The sequence below is a fragment of the Balaenoptera physalus genome (assembly GCF_965194825.1).
Source record: "Balaenoptera physalus genome assembly, chromosome: 5".
NCBI classification, from domain to species: domain Eukaryota; kingdom Metazoa; phylum Chordata; class Mammalia; order Artiodactyla; family Balaenopteridae; genus Balaenoptera; species Balaenoptera physalus.
The window spans coordinates 27,299,135-27,319,175 of NC_138884.1; the positions used below are offsets into that span (position 1 = coordinate 27,299,135).

The 20,041-nt window shown below is 44.1% G+C and overlaps 1 protein-coding gene and 1 long non-coding RNA gene across 3 annotated transcripts in view; one reads left to right on the forward strand and one right to left on the reverse strand.

Moving 5' to 3' along the window:
• Positions 1-20,041, reverse strand: part of MAML3 (mastermind like transcriptional coactivator 3) — a 615,614-nt gene that overhangs the window by 473,892 nt on the left and 121,681 nt on the right. The gene's annotated exons all lie outside the window — the stretch shown is intronic.
• On the forward strand, positions 100-18,625 carry LOC309661625. Its single transcript, XR_014264112.1, has 3 exons — positions 100-14,262; positions 14,870-15,000; positions 15,469-18,625. It is a non-coding gene; the product is annotated as an uncharacterized lncRNA (long non-coding RNA).

A 20,041-nucleotide genomic window follows, 5' to 3' on the forward strand; every position in this document is an offset into this window, starting at 1 on the left:
TTTTGTACTGGACAATTATTTGTTATAGGGAGCCACCCTGAGCGCTGTAGCAGGATGAGCAGCGTCTCTGGCCTCTGCCCAGTAGATGCAGTAGCGTCCCCTCCCCCCCACCCCATACACTCCCTCTGGCCAGTTGCAACAACCAAAAATATCTCTAAGTATTGCCAAAAGTCCCCAGGGGAAAAAAGCAACTCTAGCTGGGAACCACTGTTCTAATTATACCAAGTAAATACCACTACTTTCATATATGCAATCTTTTTCATATGTTATACATATATGTATACGTATATTGAAAGTTTCATTCAAAGAATGTTACAGATGGCTAGTGCAGACTCCTGGCATTTGAGAAGGACACCCAAGACCTCTGCAAAGCCCCAAGTCGGCAAATAGCACTTTAGCACATAACATCTCCCGTAATTGTGCTTGAGAATGGAAAGAAAACAGTGAAACTGCTCCCAGACTCAGATCACGAGCAGCTGACCAGCTTCATTCAGTAGCCAAAGTATCTGGGTGTCCACTCTCCAACGTTGCAGCTCATTTTAATCAAATTTGCATCAGCTAAACTACAAATCAGTACAGGTCAAGGGTCTCCTGGGTCTCTCTGGAGTAATTCAAGCAGTGAATCTAAACTCTTTAAATGCCAAGGGACCACGTGGACCTCAGGGCCTGTGCTGCAGATGCGTGACAGTCCTTGGACGTAGGCTGGAGGTCCAGGAGCTATTGCAGTGTTAAAGCCTAGCAGGGCATTCATTTATGCAAGATAAGACCACGAGACCTAAGTGTTTTAAAAGTGGTTTGTATTGTGGATAAACATATTTCAAAACATAGGTAATGGTAGAAGGGTGATGATTAAAAAAATAATACAGATGAAAATTTAGAGTTTGGTGTACAAGCTGGACGCCAATACCTGATGTTTCACATCATCTCCAAGGCCCGAAAAGCTTGTCTTGTGATGACCCAGCCCTGGGACTACAGAACCAGCCTGGGAAATTCACCTTCTGCACAGAGGAGCCCATGGCAAATAGTTTCTGCGCAAGGATGAGCTCGGTGGTCTGCTTAGATTCAGGACCTCAGAGACAATCTGAACATAACCTCAGGCAGTGCCACAACTGAAAGTCCTCTCGGGTATAGACAGAGCATTCGAGAGTGGAGAAGAAAACTGGATCAGGAGTGAGAAGATCTTTGCTCCTCATCACCTTGCCTCCCTGAACATGGCCAAGTGCAAGTTTGCCATGCAGCCAATACCATTTGTGAGGGCTACTGGGTTATGAGAAATTAATGAAAATAAACTTTGAAAGCTTTAGAAGGCAAGGCATTTGTGGCAAATTCGTCTCATCACTAAACACTGCAATGCACCCCAGAGTTACAGAGAGTACAGAGAGTAGGTTCTGAACGTAGGTTTTCACGTGGTCAATTCTTGGTCAATGTAGGCTGTGATGTTGCTTTTCTCTAAAATCTTAGAAGGCCAGGAGCAAGGGTGAGTTTAAGACTTGGGAATTAAATCAGAATGGATTTGTCTTTGTACTCACACCTAGAGGTTAAAATGAGATGACGAGCTATCAGGAAAAATGGTTCACAAAGTTTTCAAATCATTCAAGTCTTTAGTCCTGCCTTGTTCCCACTTCCCATGGCCCAGTTTGGTGGTGCAGAGGAGAGAGGAAAATACTGGATTTTGTACCTCACTGCCACATAAAGGGGCCACTCACCAAGTCAACTAATCTCTCTAGACCTCAGTTCCCTCACTTGTCAAACTGGAAATTTGGGGCATGCCTACCTCCTACGGTTGTGGTGAGGTTTAAATGCAATGATGTGTTTGCACAGCGTAATGTACAAAGCCTTTTGAAAATATCAGGTAATCTCCGGCAAATGTATTGCTCATTATCAGCTTCATTGTTACTTAGTATCGACATATATACACTACCGAATGTGAAATAGTTAGCTAGTGGGAAGCAGCCGCATAGCACAGGGAGATCACCTCAGTGCTTTGTGACCACCTAGAGGGGTGCGTTAGGGAAAGTGGGAGGGAGGCTCAAGAGGAAGGGGATATGGGGATATATGTATGCATATGTCTGATTCACTTTGTTGTACAACAGAAACTAACACAGTATTGTGAAGCAATTATACTCCAATAAAGATCTATTAAAAGAAAAAAGATGGGTGAGGAAGGTCAGAGATACTGATGAATAAAAAGAAATCTGAGAACTGCCTGTAGATTTTCAAAATTCGTACTATTTTCCTCTCTCACCATGTTAGCTACAAATGAAGTTCTATTCTACTGCCATGAAAAGGAAATGTTTACACATTAACATGGTTGACTCTCAACATAGCTTGTACAAGAAAGAAAGTCTCGAAATAATACATAGAATATAATTGCATTTATATAAAATTCAGGGAAACACGCACACCAATAAGGTGCTTCGTGATATGCACTTATGTGGTAAAATTATAAACAAAAATGAAGGAAAGGGAATACGTTGGAGAGGGTTTAAAGGGTGTCTTAAAAGTTACAGGGATGTGGGACTTCCCTGGCGGTCCAGTGGTTAGGACTTGGCGCTTTCCCTGCCAGGGCCCGAGTTCAATCCCTGTTCGGGGAACTAAGATCCCGCAAGCCACTCGGCCAGAAAAAAAAAAAAAAGTTACAGAGATGCATTTCTTAATCTGGGTGGTGGAGACAAGTATGATCATTTTATTATTTTCATTTAAACTATAGTTTAATAGTCATAGTTTAAGAATAGTTTAATAAGAATATATGTATCAGTGCCTATATGTATATATACACAGACACCGTATAGTATATATACACATATTTTATATACATACATACACTCAGTGTATATGATATACATAATAAAATATTAAGATTCTCCATGCCTCTAAAATCATATTCTAATAAAATCTTATTGACATAAGATTTTTTCCCTCAGTTTGTTGTTCATGGGTCCACATGGACCATCAGTAAGCCTCATCTGGAACCAATTTCCCCTGTCCTATTCATGTCCCACCCATTATGGACATAGCAGTTTTGCCAGTTTCTCAAGGTTGCCCTGCATTTCTTGCCTGCCTCAGGCACTTTGCACCTGCTGTTCCTCTGCCAAAGGGGGTTCCTCCCCAGTCTCGCATCCTTTAGGTCTCAGTTTAAGCATCATTTCTTTTAGAAAGTCTTTCTGTCTCCTCTGACAAGGTTAGGTTCTCCTGTGACATGCTTCTAGAGTATCCTGCATATGTCCTTCCCAATACTCATCACACTTGTATATACTTAATTTCTGTCTTCCCAATAGACAATAAACCCTAGAAGAGCAACGCCTATCGGTTTGGCTTCCTGTTGAATCACTAGTGCCTAGCTAGGGCATCCCGTGAGCATACCACAATATGTGTTGAATGAATGGTGAATGAATGGAGGGAGGATGGATGGGTGGATGGATGGACAGATGAAGGGATAAATGGCAAAACCCATGGATTCCCTGGCACGTATGAATATGAGATTATAAAATAAATTTTATCGGCTACATTTTGGGCATTGCTTCATCTACTATTTTCTAAGAGCTTGATGAACAATTAGCACCAGCTCTAAACAGCTGAAAGAGTTGTCACTGAGATTTACCTTTACTATATTAATCTGGCCCAGCAATTGCTTCTTACTGACTGTAAGAAGTTGGGATTGGCATGGTGATGTCACTTTAAATGCCTCGATGAGGTCTTTCTTTCACTGCTCTGTGAGAAAAAAGGACAGGTTCCTCTCCGAGAGAGGCACGGGATAATGCACTATCTGAGTTATCACTGCTCAGTCAAAAAGTGCATGAAGGAGCCACGTAATTCATCTAGACAGCAATCACCATGGAGTTATGCAGGTCTCCCATGGAGGTGATGAAACAGCCAAATCCCCTGACAGTGGTGAATTACTCCTGTGTCGCTAATAGCGATGCCAAAAGAGGTGTCAAGGCCACAGACGTGCAGGATGGGGGGGCTCTTCGAACTGCACGAGTAAAACTTTGATATGTTTTATTGCTTTCTTTTCATCTTGATCGTTGAGGTTTTAAAATGAAATTACAGGGATGCTAAGCCTAGCCAATGGGCAGGGTGATTCATTTCTACTTGGCAGTGGTGTGAATACGGTGGCTTCAGGCCAGGCCAGGCCTGGGCGGGGGCCCCTGTGGCTCAGCTGGCACCTCAAACCCTAACAAAGGGTCCATGGCATATGGTAGTTTTTCCTTTTTCATCTATAGTCAAACAATTCAGCAAATACATCTTTTTTTCTTGTGGTTAAAATACTGACCTGATGTAATAAACCTCTGATTTTTAAAAGCCTTGCAGTATGAGAGACAGGCTACCATCTGAATTTGAAATCTGGTGATCAGGAAGTGTTTTGAATGGCCTTGAGAACTGCAGGTAAAACATTAAATTAGACTAATATTCTTGTTTAGTTAAACTTTTTAATATTTTAAAAAGCCCTTCACAATATTGTGGATAAGTAAATTCTTGGGCCCAATTTCAATTTGAGCCAAATTCCAACTAATAATGTTACACCCATAAACCTTCTCCTTAACAGCCCATAACATTAAACTGAAAACAGGATTCTTAAAACACACTCTTATGCTGCCTATGCATGAAATAAGCATTACAGACTTTTACCAGATGTCTTTAATAGACATTGTTATTGAAAAGAATATTACATAAAATAAATTTAGACCGTTAGTCTAGCACAATTACCAAGGGAATATTGCTGCATGTTCAGGTAATCACATCTACACTTAATTGAGGGGGGAAAAAAAAATCTGTGGCCATGATGATCTTTTGGTGGTGGTCAGGGACTCATTTATCCATCCAGCTCATTATCCCAGATTAGCACTTGTTAGTGCCTTCTCCATATCATAAGCCCCAACTTTCAGAAAATTAAAAGTTGGTCAGAAAAAAGAGCTTCAGTTAAGAAGCGTCAGCCTAAGAGCAAATCCCTTATAAAAATCTTAGGGGAAAAAATTCAGCTCTTTTTCAGTTATGAGTGCCAAAAAAAAAAAAAAGTTTTGTGGTTTCAGGCACTTTTAAGTTTCATAATTTGAAAATAAGTTAGAATTGAAGCAGAAAAAAGAAAGCTCTAAGTCCATAACATGGACTTAATGCCTGTGGTATGTTTTGAAGACAACACAAAGCTAGCAAAAACAACCGAACTGGGCAGGGGAGGGGGCAGATGAATTGGGAGATTGGGATTGACATATATACAGTAATATGTATAAAACAGATAACTAATTAAAAAAAAAAGAAAAAGAAATATGCAAAAAAAAAAAAAAAAGTGGAGAGAGGAAAAAAAAAAAAAAAACAACAACCGAACTATTTGTTGGGAAATATGTTGTCTTGTGCCTGAATATTTCAAAAAATACCACAACTTGTGACAGAATTGAATTTTGTTGTCTGCCTTCAGGCCTGCAATATAAAAAATATTATGCACTGTTGCCAATTAGGTAATAACTGGAATATATCTGACATTTCTTATTCTAGGGTATTGAACCAAGTAAGGGGGGAAAGACCCACTTTTCTGGTCAATGGTCTGTCCTTGTGATAGCAAGCTCTGATGGAGATAAATCAGGGGCAAATGGCCATTAAGACAGGCCTGATATTTTCATTTCCTGTTAACAGAGAAAGAATGTGGAGGAGGGTCTTAACCAAGATGACTCAGCAAATCAAAGCTGAAGTTCACGTCTTTCCCAGGTGAAGCTATATTTGCAGCGTGTTGGGCTGCGGCTTCGTCCTCTTTATTTAGATGCTCTGTACTTGGGCGGGTCTGGGAGACCAGGAGGGATCAGCATTTATTACTGGGGCGGTCCTGCCCGTAGCTGAGTCTGCACAGAAGAGCAGGGGCCGGCATGGGTTTTGGATCAGACAAACCTCCATCTGATCCTTGTTCTGTAACTTACTGGTTAAGTGACTTTGGAAAGTTATCTGAGCCTCTGTCTATTCATCTGTAAAATGACGCTAAAAGAAATATATACCTCTTGGGTAGTTTCAGGCGTTGCATAAGGAAGAGATTTTGGCAAGTAGTAGCAGTAAATGTTAGCTATTATTATTCTTCTCAAATTCCAAAACTTGCTTCCCAGTTACCAGTAAGTTACATTCTGTAGATGTGGTACTATCTAATAGGATAGATCTTACTACTTTATATATGTAGGAAATAGCAGGCTATGATCATCTCCTTTTATACATATTTTGGAAATCTGACCAGAGAGTTAGTTAAAGAAGCAGCAATGATAAGACAGCTGACGCAGGATTCAGAAAACCTGGTTTGTGACCCAGCTCCACAATTTACCACTTAAGCAAGTTGCTTAAGCCTCTCTGAGCCTCAGTTGTTTTTTTTCGTTTTTTCAATCTAAAATTGAATGATAAATCTTACCTACCTCATATAGTTCCTGTGAGGATTGAATGGGAAGATAGATGTGAAAGCGTTTTGGAAACTATAAAGCACTTAGTTGAAATACATTAGAGTATTTTTTACAGTTTTTATTAGGCTCAAAGTCACTTATGACGACAGATTTCTTTCTCCATAATTTTTTTTCCTTGAAAGTGTATTCTTATTGGGAATGATTGTTATTTATGACTCATTTATTAATAGGCATAAAATTAGTTTTTATGACAGCCTTTTGCTAACAGTAAACCAAAAATGGATTCATGATTTTGTAGTGCTGTCTGGCTTTTCTCCTTTTTTGAAGTGGAGCCTTCACAATTTGTTGGAGCGAAGAAGAGGGCTGTATTGCTTAATAACTGTTCTACTAAAGTTCACCAAATTGTACTTGATGTTCTGACATTTATTGCTTACACAGAATATGTGTTTTCTACCTGGCCTTGTTAAGCGCATATACACACACACACACACAAAACTTGCTTTGACCAAAGGAGTCATACTAGTATGGTTAGAATAACTATAGAAATTCAATTTGTCTGAAAGTTCAGGGCTTCAAGAGCTAATCTCAAGTGACAGAGTTAATGAGAAATTTTGACCAAGAGAAGACGCTTACATTCGGAAAAGGACAAACATTTTGTATAAACACACTGACTCCTTCCTCTGGCAAGGTTGTTTATGCTTAGTCATCGGGAAAGTTTCAGCTGATCTTTGATCCATAAGGGCTCAGTAATTACCAAGACATTGACTACCTACAGCCTAGAGAGAAAAGGGAAAGCCTGGCTTACTTGTAGCGTGGATACCTGAAAGAATAACTCAAGTTAAAGAAATGCTTTCCTTGGAGATGCCATCTCTCTATTTTACGGTCACACCTGGTATAGTCCGTCTGATACCAGGTCTGCTCTGCCCAAGGAAGAAGGAACTTTGAAGTAGGAGAGAATCATGATTCATATCTCCAAGCGTTATTCAACGCCATTCAGACTTCCATGTCTTTAGTACACTTACTGTCTGCTCGTCTTTAAGGAAGCAAACACTGCACACTAAAGTGTGATGACCTCTCGGTTAGGCGGTCATTGTCCCTCAGCTCCACACCCACCCTTGTATACTTGGCTTTCCGAGGCTAGAGCTGGAGTCTGCAAACCATGATTCCCCTTTGCCAGCAGCTCCAATCTGAGAACTGTGGTTATTAGAGGAAGCCTGCAAAGCTGGAGGAGGAGAAGGGACTAACTCCTTCCCATGTGCTCACTATTGTCTCGATGCCTGTGAGCAGCCCCCCCAGCCAGACTTCTTCACTCAGCAGAAGCAGTTCTTTCCCACAGCAGCGAGTGAATCCAGTGTTTAGTTCGCCCAGCATCTGCAGAACCGGCCACGTTGTGCATCCCTAGTCACCAGCGCCAGCCAACCATCACCCCCTCCCCAGGGGTCTGAGTTTTAGCTCCATACGGCATCTCCAAGCTCCTAGATTTTGATAATTCCATCTTTTTCCCTTTTCCTCCCAACCCTAGTAGTACCTTAATATCCTCTTTCTACACTTTTAGTTACCTTGTTAACAATGTTGTACCTAGTTATGAATTCCTTATATTAAATTCTCTCTATTAAAATAACTAGGGCAGTTTCTGTCTCCTGACTGGACCCTGACTGATACACAGCTGACAACCTGGATGCATGTGTTGACACTCCCACAGTATTGTCTGTTCTACAGTAGCATGTAGTCAGCATCTATTGCATTTGTCTGCCCAGAAAGCAATCTTTTTATTTTGGCAAGCCTCCCTCAACTCACTCTCTGTCCCTGTAGTTTAGGTAGGACTGTCTCTACCGCTCGCTCCATGGGAAGTCTTGTGACTCAAGTCCAACAAATGAAATTTTGTGTGTCACAGCCAGAGTGATTGGTTTAGTGGGTGGACCTGTGCTCCAGATGGACTTGAAGTCAACGTCACCTCCTTAAACTTCCAAGTTACATAAGCCAAGAAGTTCCCATGCCTTAAAAAAGCTAGCTTGAGTTGTGTGTTTGCCACTGACAAGCTCTTAAACAAAAGGGATGAACCTTTAACAGTAGTACTTAAGTAGAAATTTGGTGGATGTGTGGGTGACAGGTAATTCTCCATGGCCTTCAACACATATCTCCCCAGTGGAGCTGGTAGTGGCAGGTAGGTGTACACCTCACTTGGTCCTCCTCCAGCCTGGAGCCTGGCTTGGACTCGTTGCCCACTTCCCCGCAGGGCTGACTCCACGTGACCAGGGCTGGCAAGTAGAGAAAAGCGTCTTGAGGGCAGTGGCTTGGTGCTCTAGCGTCCGCAATGTGAGATGAATATAACTTCGTAGATGCACATTCCAATTGACGATTTAGCTTAATTACCTTACACGGTGATGGAGACGGGACAGAAATACTTCCTCATATTATCTTCTAAACATGACCTCTCTGAAACTGATATCTAAGCTAAGGTCGGAATAGGAAGAAAATTGGCACTTCCTGAATACCCTTTTAGATAGAGATTGGGCTAAGCATTTTCTTTTCACAACCAACCCAGGAAATATATATCATCACCCACTTTTTAAAGCTGAGAAAAGTGAGGCTTAGAAAGGACCCTAACCCTAACCCTAAGCAACTTGTTCAAGGTCACAAGCTACTAGATTCAAATCCAGTCCCCTTTGACATTGAAATCCATTCTCTCTCACCACGTCAGGTGATGGCTTCCCTGAGGAAGTCAGCGGATAGTTCAAAGAGAAAAGATGATCACCGAAAACACCTTGTCTCTTACTTTTCTCCTTGTTTTTCCACATCTAAAGCCCCAAAGCGGAAACGTGGCTGGAAATCTGTCCTAAAGGCAGGAATTTATCCTGTATATGGGGGAAGCAAATCCAAAAGCAACAGTATTTGGAATGTTAGAAAAGTCTTAGGCTGTTTCTAGTCCAGCCACAAATAAACAGAGGTTTATATGTGTGAAGTGATTTACTATCATTCATTAGTGTATTTTATACTTCGCTGAACTTAGATAGGCAAATTATATAAACACTTTATATATAAGCTGAACATGTCAGATGTCAGGACTCAAAATATGTGTTCAATTAAAAAAATACATCTCTTAAAACCAAAGCCCTAAATACATATTAAGTGATGCCCTAATCTGAAGGTAAATGAGATATGCCACCTAACAGATATTAAGTGACCTACATTCAGTACAACCTCCATTAATGAGGCAAATGCATTCCAATGGCACACTTTAGTGTCAGAAACTTCATTATTCAATGAGGCAATAACACAGAAATCATAAGGACCCCTCCAAGGAGGACAGAGAAGAAGTGGGTACAGTTTAAAATTATTAAATATGAACCAAAAGAATATAAATAGGTTGCCCGAAAACAAGACTCTGGAAGCTCTAAATTAGTGAGAGGCGATTAAGAGAGAATGGGACCCTCAGGGCTAATCTGTGCTCCTCCAGAGAAGTGGGGAAAAGGTTTGGAGGAGAAGCCTGCGGGAGTGGCCTGGATTGGAGCAGAATGGACCCCACCTGACTTGGTCACTCCAGCAACCCCAGACCAGGCCTGGAGGGGCTGGAACTGAGCCTGGCCAGACAAGCCTCTGAAAGGACACGGCTATGCAGAGCAGAGAGACAGCACCTCTGACGCCACAGGGGCCCCCAAACCCACCAAGGGCGTGCTCAGCGTTGGAGTTACACGATTTCATTGCATCCCATGTCATCCCATCATCTGCAAGTCCTTTCACAAGGGGGACGTCTGTCATTATTCCATCAGAATGAAAAGACCGAGTCCGTTTACCGGGTGGAGGTTCCACATTGACTAAGACTCTCTTACACTAGAGTGTTGCTCGCTGACCAATCTGACAATCAATCAGTACATGGCAGTGACCCCGATGACACCCTTCTCTTCCTGAACAAAAGCAAGGAAGTGGGGAAGTGGGTTGACACAGGGCAGCAGAAGGAACAGAGGAGGCAGCCAAAGGGTTATGAGACTCAAGAGGCCGGGGAACCCCTGCATTTTTGCTGATTTCGTATTTATACGTAAACCATGCAGGACAAACATGCTCTATTCACCGAGGTATTTTTGTCCCGTGCAGCTGTGTGGCTTAGCAGGAGCTTTGCTGCCGAGCCATATGACTCATGCCAACGCTGGCGCATATGATTTATGAAGACTTAAAGAAAAAGGAAACAGCCAGCTTCACTATGGAGGAGCTTCGCTTTCAGAGGATTTGTTCATCGAGGATTAAGGTGCCATTTCTTGCTCTCTGGGTGAAACAGTGGGGCTGCCTCTGTCAGCAACGGGCTGGAGGACAGCTTCCAGCTTCACCCCTCCCCCGCCCCCCGCCCTAGCCCCAGCTAAATGAGGATGGCTCTAGTGTAAGAAGAGAACAGAGTTGTAGCCTGAGGATGTGTGGCCAAACCGCCCTATCAGAGGTGTTGCTTACACCTGGAGCTGCTTCCCTCCCAGACAGGGTCTGCAGCCCAGGACATGGGAGAAGGTTGAAACGGGACCAGGTTTTACTGGTACCCAGGCTGGCAGCATCTGTCAGACTGTCTCCCTGCCTCACTGATCGGGAGAGAGAAGCTTCAACAGGACTCCCTTCCCCAGTCCTACCCACAATCCCAGAAAGAAAGGGCTGCGATCTCTTGCTCGAATACATTTCTAACTCCTACCCTCTAGAACTTTCCAAACTGGATTGACAAGCCTTGGCTCTTTCCTACTCTCCCTCCCTGTTTCAGCTTTCACTTTCAATCAAGGCCAGGTCCACAGTTACTCCTTGAAAAATGGGAAAATCAGGCCAGTTGGTAGCCCAGGTTTGTGGCTATAATACCTCACAGCTGCTTTGTGACAAAGTAGCTTGGACTAAGAAAGCGACTTTGGTAATATCCTGTTTATCTGCTTCCGGGAACGCGCTGTCACCCACCCATACCCTCACCACAATGGAGCAGAATAAAAGTTCATGAGGATTTGTGAATAATAACATGGTCATGGAGCCTGCACCTTGGACACTTCTACCTTCAATTAAATTGGGGGAGACTCAGGATAAAGTCTGTATTCATGCTGTCTGACTTGTTCATCAGATGCTACGTGTATCATTCCTATGCAAGATGAGAAGAAAACAGACTGGGAAATTTTGCAAAACAAGAACTGAAATGACAGATTTTTAAATATTAAAAGGATTTACCAGTTGCCAACAAGGTTCTATTCTAAGTCAGAAAATAAATAAATAAAAGTTTGGGTGGAATTTTTAATCTTCCAGCAAAAGTGTTCAATTAAATAGCTTATCCTTTGTTTCCTTTGGTTGCAGTTAGTTTGGGGAGAGTGCTTCCAGTGTAGCTTTCGGTTTATTTGTTTACTTTTTGTGTGGTCCAGTCCCTACCCCCACCTACACACACACAAAGGACCTGAACAACCAGTTACAGGTAGTTGCCATAATCTCTCCCCCTGGAAGCTTTGAAGGTGCTTCCAGCTGCATCAAAGTGCTTCATTGCTCTGTGAATCTCCGCCCACTACAAAGCCCGGCTGCCAGGAGCTTGTCGTGTGGTCTACCCTGTAGTTCTAAAGGAGCTATACTCTCTATTTATTGTGCAAATTTTTATGGAGATGCCCTGGTATCTTTCTTGACTCACAGCTTAGCCTCGTAGTAGCTTCTTCTAGCTGGGATTAGGACTGTCTAGGAAAATTATCTACAGGAATACGTAAGGGTCAGGACTGCCTGAGACTAATCCTGCTGACTTGAGGTCCTTTCAATGTCTACAATGCCACACCCTGTTCAACTATTTGACAAGGTTCTATCAGCACAGTAGTTGGGGAACTTTCCCTCAGGAACCTAAAGGGAGTTCATTAGTTTTGATTTAAGTTGTCGTTAAAGAAAAAAAAAACAGTTTCACCTTTGTAAAAATTATTGGTAGAGGATTGTGAAAGGAACAGGAGTCCTAAGATACAAGAGAAAATAGATGCTCCAGGACAGGCTGCCTGATAGAACTTTCTGCATTGATGGAAATGTTTTGTAACTCCGTGCTGTCCTATACAGTAGCTCCCAGCCCCATGTGGCTGCAGAGCACTTGAAATATTCCTAGAATGACTGAAAAACTGAATTTTCTATTTAATTTTAATTAATTTAAATTGCCATCAATGGCTAGAGGCTACTGAATTGACCGGCATGGCTCTAGGAATTAACAGTGTGTGTGTGTGTGTGTGTGTGTGTGTGTGTGTGTTTAGAAAATGTAGAACCTCATGTGGAAGAAAGAGAAGGAAAAGGAAGAAAAAATATTGCCTACTTGGATTCTACTAGAAAAATTCTTTCCACCCGTCACCATAATACCTCCACCCAGGCAATAAGGAGATTCTAGCAATCAGGCCCAAAGAGAATAGTGTCATCGTGCATTTCCATTACTCATGTGGGAACAAGACCGCAATGCCCACACACAGGCTGGCACTTCTCTGCATTCATACCTCCTGATTGATAGCATTTCCAGCCATCGTGTGCAAGGCAACGGACAAGGGAGAAAGGTAATGAAATGGCCTCCTCATTGACCAGCCCAAGCCAATCATGTGTCATTGCGTGGTGCTGTCACTTTTATACATCAAGGGTGCCCATTACCAGGTAAGACACCTGCCCTTTTAAAGCGACTTAAATCAGGAGCTGTACGAGCGGAGAGGGGTCATCAAGAGGCCACAGGAATCTCAGGCCTGTCCGCTGGTCTGATGTGGGCCTTGAAATTGTTCCCTGAGCTGGCAAAAACAGGATTCTGAGTACTTTGCTGGGGACTCCAAGCCGTGTGGATGCTGTAGGCAACCTCCCAACGGAGGAAGGACGCGCAGAGAGACACGGGTGGGAGTGTCTGTATGTGTGACGGGAGGTCCTTGCTGATGTGAGCCTGGGCTCCAGACACAGCGGCAGGAAGGCAGTCCTCCACCCCTGTGTCCCACCCCGTCCCCTATGTTCATTTTCCAGCTACGTTCTAATTAGGAAACACTGAAGAAATCTTGGAAAGTAGAAAGAACCACACATTAGCAAGTTTTTCTCCATCCAGGAGGGAAAAAAGAAAAACCAACTTGTTCATTAACCCACATTTCACTTCTGTAACGTTGTCCTTTTTTCTTTCCCGCCTGATTTCCACATCTGGGCACAGCGTTTAGCCTGGTACTGAAAGGTTTTAACTGCTGCTGTGGCTGCCGTACTTTCTAGCCAGGAGAGATTTGCCTTCTTCATCATGAATTCTTTGGTTTTTCCCTGTGGCCAGCTGCTACAAAGATGCAGTCGGTTTAGCTTAAACAGGCTGAGGAGTGCTATCTGACATGTCAGCCAGGCACACTTCTCGAAATCCAGTGCTCAGCAGGTACAGCTTTCAAAAAAAAAAAAAAGTCTGGGGGCTGCTTCCAGAGGGGCACAGACTTTGGTTGCAAGTCTGGGAATAAGAGCAGGGCTCCTCGGAGCACAGACACGGGTTTCTCCAGATTCAGCCCCGGCAGCGGAGGGAACAGCTTGCGCCATTTCTTTCTGCCTGTCTTCGCCCTCGTCCTGCTCCTCCCCTTCCCTTGCTGCCACCGGCCTGTATCTCTATTGTTCCCTTAAGCCCAGCAGCCAGTGTGCGGCCAGGCCCAACACGCGCTCCCGCTCCCGCAGCCAGCAACTTCCTCTGAAGCTGCAATGCATAATTACAACCAGCTGCTACGGGCTGCTGGCCGGCCAGCTCTGCAAACAAGCATCCTGATACCCCGAGTTCCAGGGAGGCAACAGCCCGCTCTTGGCAGCAGCAAATCCTCCAGAGGAAGTGCCCACACCCTTGGAAGACGAGAGAGAGCAGCCCTTGTCCCTCTTGTCGCTCCCGGAGGCCAGCTGTATCCTCTCTCCTCCATGTCCAGAGAGGGTCGTTTTTACTGGTCGTAGGAAGGTAAGCACCTTCCTTCTGTCACCTGAGGCTGCCCTTGCCCTGATGGCCTATTGTCTGTGCCGGTGTCACCTCGAAGCAAGATGTTGTGTCCTAGGCCTAACTCAGGGGGGGAAGTTGCACGAGGCACCCTGGCTTCCAATGAGCATGTCAGCCGAGGAGAACATGGACCGCGAGATGGGGGTGGGAAGTGCGCACTGCCCTCAGCTAGCAAGAGGCAAAGAGACAACTGATGTTGCTTTAAAAAAAACATTAAGTTAAAACACATCAAAAATGTTTTTCATTTAAAGTGAAAATCCAAACAAGCCTGACTCAGCCTCTCGAACTAAGGAGAGCAGCAAGTGGGCACGAGAGCTGAGGATTCGCCCAGGACCCGCCTCAGAGCTGTGGGTTCATTTGGGGGCCTCGGCGATCTTTCAGGCTTGGCTACAAGTATGACTCTGATCCAAAATTAGGTTTTGAATGTGTAACACGAGGCTCCCTGCCCCACCACCGCCTCTCTCTGCCCTCCGCCCACCCGTTTCTTCAGAGCCTGGCTCCGGGCCAGATCTGGCCCTCTGGCTCCTGGGGGATGGGCCGGCCGCAGTATTCTGTTTTGTTCTGTTTCCAGGCAGGGTTTCAGGATGGGTGAAGGTGCACAGGCTATTCAGGAAGAAGAGGGGAAACTGATAACGCTTGGGAAGGGCATCCAACCCTCAAATCACTCACCCCATCAACCCAAAGCTGGAGGAGACCGTGCAGGTAGGAGGGCAGGCGTGCCACCCGGGGCTGCCCACGTGGCTTCTGCCCACCTGGCTTCTGCCCACCTGTGCTTTCCAGCTTGGGCTCCCAATAGGTCTTCAGCAGCGAAAGGCGAGCCGGGCTGGGCCGGCTGCTCTGTCACGTCCAATGGCAGCCGCGGAGGTGGGGAGCCGCTGGGAGGCTGCTGTGGAAAAGGAGCTGCTCACTTTACAGGGCAGTTTCCCGGGGATGCTGGCCCTGGCAGGAGCCGCTCACTTTATAGGGCAGTTTCCCGGGGGTGCGGCCCTGGCAGGAGCAGCTCAAGCGGGGCAGACAGGAGCATCTTCAAGAGGGCCCGTCCTCTCTGTCTGCGCTTCGGCAGCCGGACCATGGGCGGCCACAGCGGGCTAGCTGGCTGTCATGTTGGGGTTCCCGTTCGCAGCCTTCTTTGTCTCACTGTTTAAAACCCTCAGTGGAACTTTTTTGCAGAGTGGTACCGGGCAGGGGGTGCTTCCTTGGAAGGAATTTCAAAGCAACCTGGATTGGCAAAGGGCATGCAGAGAGCTAGTCACTCTTGAATGTGAGTAAACAGTGGGGTTAGTGCCTCATCCGCTGTGGCTTTTCTGTGTTTCTTCATCAGTCTCTGATCATCTTTGCAATTGAATTCCCCACAGGAAGAAAAAAATACCATTTGAAGTGATCTTTTGGTGTTTAACCCACGCTTTCCCTTCGGATTTTTAAGTCAGGATACACTTTAGAAGCACATACAAAGCAAACGCCTGTCTGTGAGAGCATCCCGATGCGGCTATTTCAGCCTGATTATGACTTGATGCAGCTTGACTGGCTCCCCCACTGAGAGCAGCTGAGAGGTCCCAGGGACTGGGTAATGTGATTTGGGGCAGGTTTTTCTTCGGGCTGGCGATGAGGAACAAGCTTAACAAGCAGTCATGTCTGAGCTCTCACTTTACCGCAAACCTTGCTTGAGGACATCAGGCTTTAAAGGGCTCCGTTCCCAGAGAAGAAGCATGAGAAGGCACCTACAGCCCTGTTATATCAATGAGTGGAGAACAAAAGATGTGCAAGAACAGGAAGAGAAAAAAGTTCAGTCTTCAGAATGATCAAAAATGAGATTGAGAGGGATAAGCGCCAGATTTTGAGACAGGAGACTTAGATTATTTTCCTAACTTTGCCCCCTTATCCGTGTGGACTTGGCCATCTATTTACTTCTCCTGGTTTAAGTTTTCTCATCTATAAAATGGGGGTGATGATACCATCTCGCTGCTAATCTACCACGGTTGTGTGTGTGTGTGTGTGTGTGTGTGTGTATGGCGAAAACAAGCACACTAAGAATGTTAAAAGTAGTTGAAATGCATTTTGTAGTAGGAAAGTAAACTAGTATAAATATTAGCAGCCGTATGTGCATCTTGTACATGCTTAGGCTTATTTGTTTATTATTTAAACAAACATTTAGGCCCTGTCATTGAAGTGGGTTTCATGGTACGCCACCCACTGATAAAGAAATGCAAGTACTTTTTCAGGTATAAGATCATCTGCTTATTTAAAAAATACACGTGGTCTGTAATTTTTCGCCCATCAGATGGGATTTTACTTGACCAAGTAAAGGGAAGCATGAAGTCTTTCAGGGCCCTTAGAGCATCTCCCAGTGCTTTACAAAGATGTTCCTGACACTCTGAGAGCCAGGTATCGTGTATCACTCTTTCCACCAACAGATGGAGAAACTGAAGCATGAAGAGGTGAAGCGAGGTCATCGAGGGAGCAGGTGATGGACTGGCTTCTGGTCTCTTGCTCCAAGCCCTCCTCCACTTCGTCTCTCTCATAAACATCCATCAACAACTTCATCTCCAGGCCCAACACTGCAAACCAGGACCCACAGTGTACAAAGCATCTAAGTGCAAACGGGATCTCCACCAACCTGGGCAGAGCCAGGGTCTGAGCAGAAACGAAGGAAAGGCAAGTGTTACCCCTGGGGGCAGAAACTCACAGTGATGTGCCAGGAACAAGGAAGTGATGAGTGAAAGCTCCACCTGATTGGTCCATCCAGCACTAACAGATCAAGATCATATCAACCTAATGGCAAGACCTCCTCAATGTTTACTTTATTTAATAACCGATTTTTGACACTATACTTAGAGATTTTCCTTCCTTAATATCATAACTGTGCAGAAAAATAGGCTGATGACAAAATAATTAAAATTTCATGTGAGTGTTCATATGTTGTGATAATACATATCATGTATAAGTCAACCAAATCTTAGGCTGACTGAACATTTCTACTTAAAAATTAAGGTTGTGACCCATTTTCCTTTTACATATTGTGTACCCAAATACATACCTTATCTCTGTAGAGGTTTTCAGCCTGGCTCCACCACTTTGTGACCTCAGAGCAAAAGCTCTGAGCCTCAAATTTCTCCCCTATAAATGGGGTAATCAGGCCTATCTCAGATTTTTTTTTTGCTAAGACTAATTGACTTCATGTTTGTAAAAGTATCAAACACAACCCTTGGTACATAGATAGTGCTTAGTAAATGCTATTTCCTTCTTCCCCATCTTTGAATATATTCTTCATGAAGCGCTTTAATTGTTGGAAGTACTTTCATGTATACTGTGTGCAATTCAATAAGGTAGCTAAGGGGCGTGTAATTATCCCTTCCAAATATATGAGAAAACTCTGTCTCTGAGAGGTTAAGTAATGTGCTCAGAGTCACGCAGCAAATTGGTGCAAAACTGGAAGCCTGGCACCTAGTCCTGTGAGTCTCTGGACCTGTGATCCTTTCAGAAACTTCCATCCATGGCCACCATTGCCTCTACCTGAATAGAAGCCCCTCATTTGCCATCTACCCCAAACCAATTCCAATCCTCAGGAGACGGCTCCTTGGAGCCTCTTTCTGGTCTTCCCTGCACTGCCCCAGCTTCAGTCCCATCCCATTCCTCAGGAAATTCCCTCTACCTCCACCCGGAGCTGGATGGTCAGGGACTAATCCACGTGGCATATAAATCAAAACGAATTGGGAAGGAATGTTCTTTTAAACAAAAGAAGTTGAATTAGATACCACCATACACATTATGTTGTTCAATATCTACAGCGTGATAAAATCATCCCAAATGTCACCAATCCCTGGGGTACTTTATGAATAATTAAGTATTTTTAGTTCACTTAGGAATTCAGATTCCATTTAACAAGAGAATATACACCAAATACGTCCGTTATACTGCAGCTTGCAACAGAATACGTCAGAGATCTCAGCTGGGTTTCTCCAGGACAGATGACAAAGTTAATGCAGGTGTCAGTCTTTCCTAAAGGCAGCATAGGAGCCAAAAGTAGCATCCTGGATTTGTGTTTATTAGGAGTGTTTATTAGAATGGCTAATAATGGAAGACAGACAACTTGGCAAGAGAGCTGAGAGAAGCCGAAAGGAAATGGGATGATCTCGCAGTATATAGGGCAGAGCAGAGACCCAGTGTCTGAGGTAGAGTAAATCATTTGTCCTCACACTAATTTTTAAGGTTTTTAAAGACTGAAATAGGTAAAGAAGGCCATGTTCTATGTTTCTCTTAATGCAAAGGCCCCTCACATTTTTAATTAGCTTACTCCAAAATGATACATGGCCCTGGACACACACACACACACACACACACACACACACACACACACACACCACATACTTTTCTTTAAAAAAGCAGTTTTCTTTATTTGCTTTGTTTTGTTTAAAATGTTTTCTGATTCTCTTTTCTTCTTCTCCATTTCCTGGGCAAAGTCAGAATACTGAATATCTTGAAAGAAAGAAAGGGAAGCTAGCAGACAGATTGCCGATCTTCTTTATGTCTTTCAGAGATTTACTGTTTTTTCCTAGGCCCACCAAAGAAGGTTCCTTTTGAAGATGATCAAGGAGAGAGAGAGAGAGAAAGAGAGAGAGAGAGGGGTAAGACCTGGGGAAATCAGTTGACCCCATCCTGGGCCCTGGGGCTCTCCTAACTAGCTTTGTAATGTGTGATCTTTTGGGCCTGTTATTTAACCTCTCTCTCTCTAGGCCCCCTCCCCTACCAGTAGAAGTTTTCATGATCTAGAAATCCCTTCTAGCCTTAAGGTACCAGAAATCTAGGCTTGAAGCTGGGAGAAGTTTTCTTCTCAATGGTGGCTGAAGAATTTTGCAAGCTTTTAGCAGAAAATGACCGTGGATAAATTCTTCCACTTCCTTGTTTCCTGAACTATGTGCAAATCAGGCCACTTCTTTCCTCCCTCACTTAAACCACCTGCCAACCTAATAAAAGAGCCATAAATTTGGTCATAATGGCCCCAACAAAGGAGAAGGATCCTCTCCTAACCAGGGAGGTTGGTGGGACAAGCTGTCACCAGGAAGCAGAAACGCAGGGAAGATTGTTCTTGTGTCTACTGTAACCAACCTGGGTGCCAGAGGACTCTGCAAAGCCATGAAGCAGCAGGACTTACTGCGGAAAGTGGACTTGCTTTGCTTTATAGCCTATTCACTTTCATCCTGATATTATCAGGGGTCAAGGTCCAGCTAGTACTGCCTCCAGGGACTTCTGGTCTGAGAAAGGTGTGTGTGTGTGTGTGTTGGTGTGTGTGTGTGTGTGTGTGTAGGAATCACTCCCTAAGTGTCTCTAAAACCAGTACTTCTTGCTGTTAGACACAGGGTCCAGACAAGTGGACTTGAGTAGAGATTCCCACCCTTCTCTCAGGAAAGAATCGACATGGCTAGAGAGGAATGTGAGAAGAAATGGTGGACGGGGGAGGGGGAGAGAGCAGGGAGAGCTATTTATCACATAGCAGCCTTGGGAGAGGAGCAGAGGAGGAGGGGCCGAGTTTCAAAACAACCTGTGGACTTAGAGACTATAAGTATGATGGAGGAAAGATGATATAAAGTCACATAGATTAATAAACCCAATTATCCTGGATGGCTTTCTTTAACCTCTGGTTTTCCTGTTCTGAATGTCACTGTTGTTTTTTTCCTGCTAATACCAGCTCATCCAGGGTGACAATTGTGTGTATTCTATTTCACCATTTTTGGAAGCAGGTGGTGAG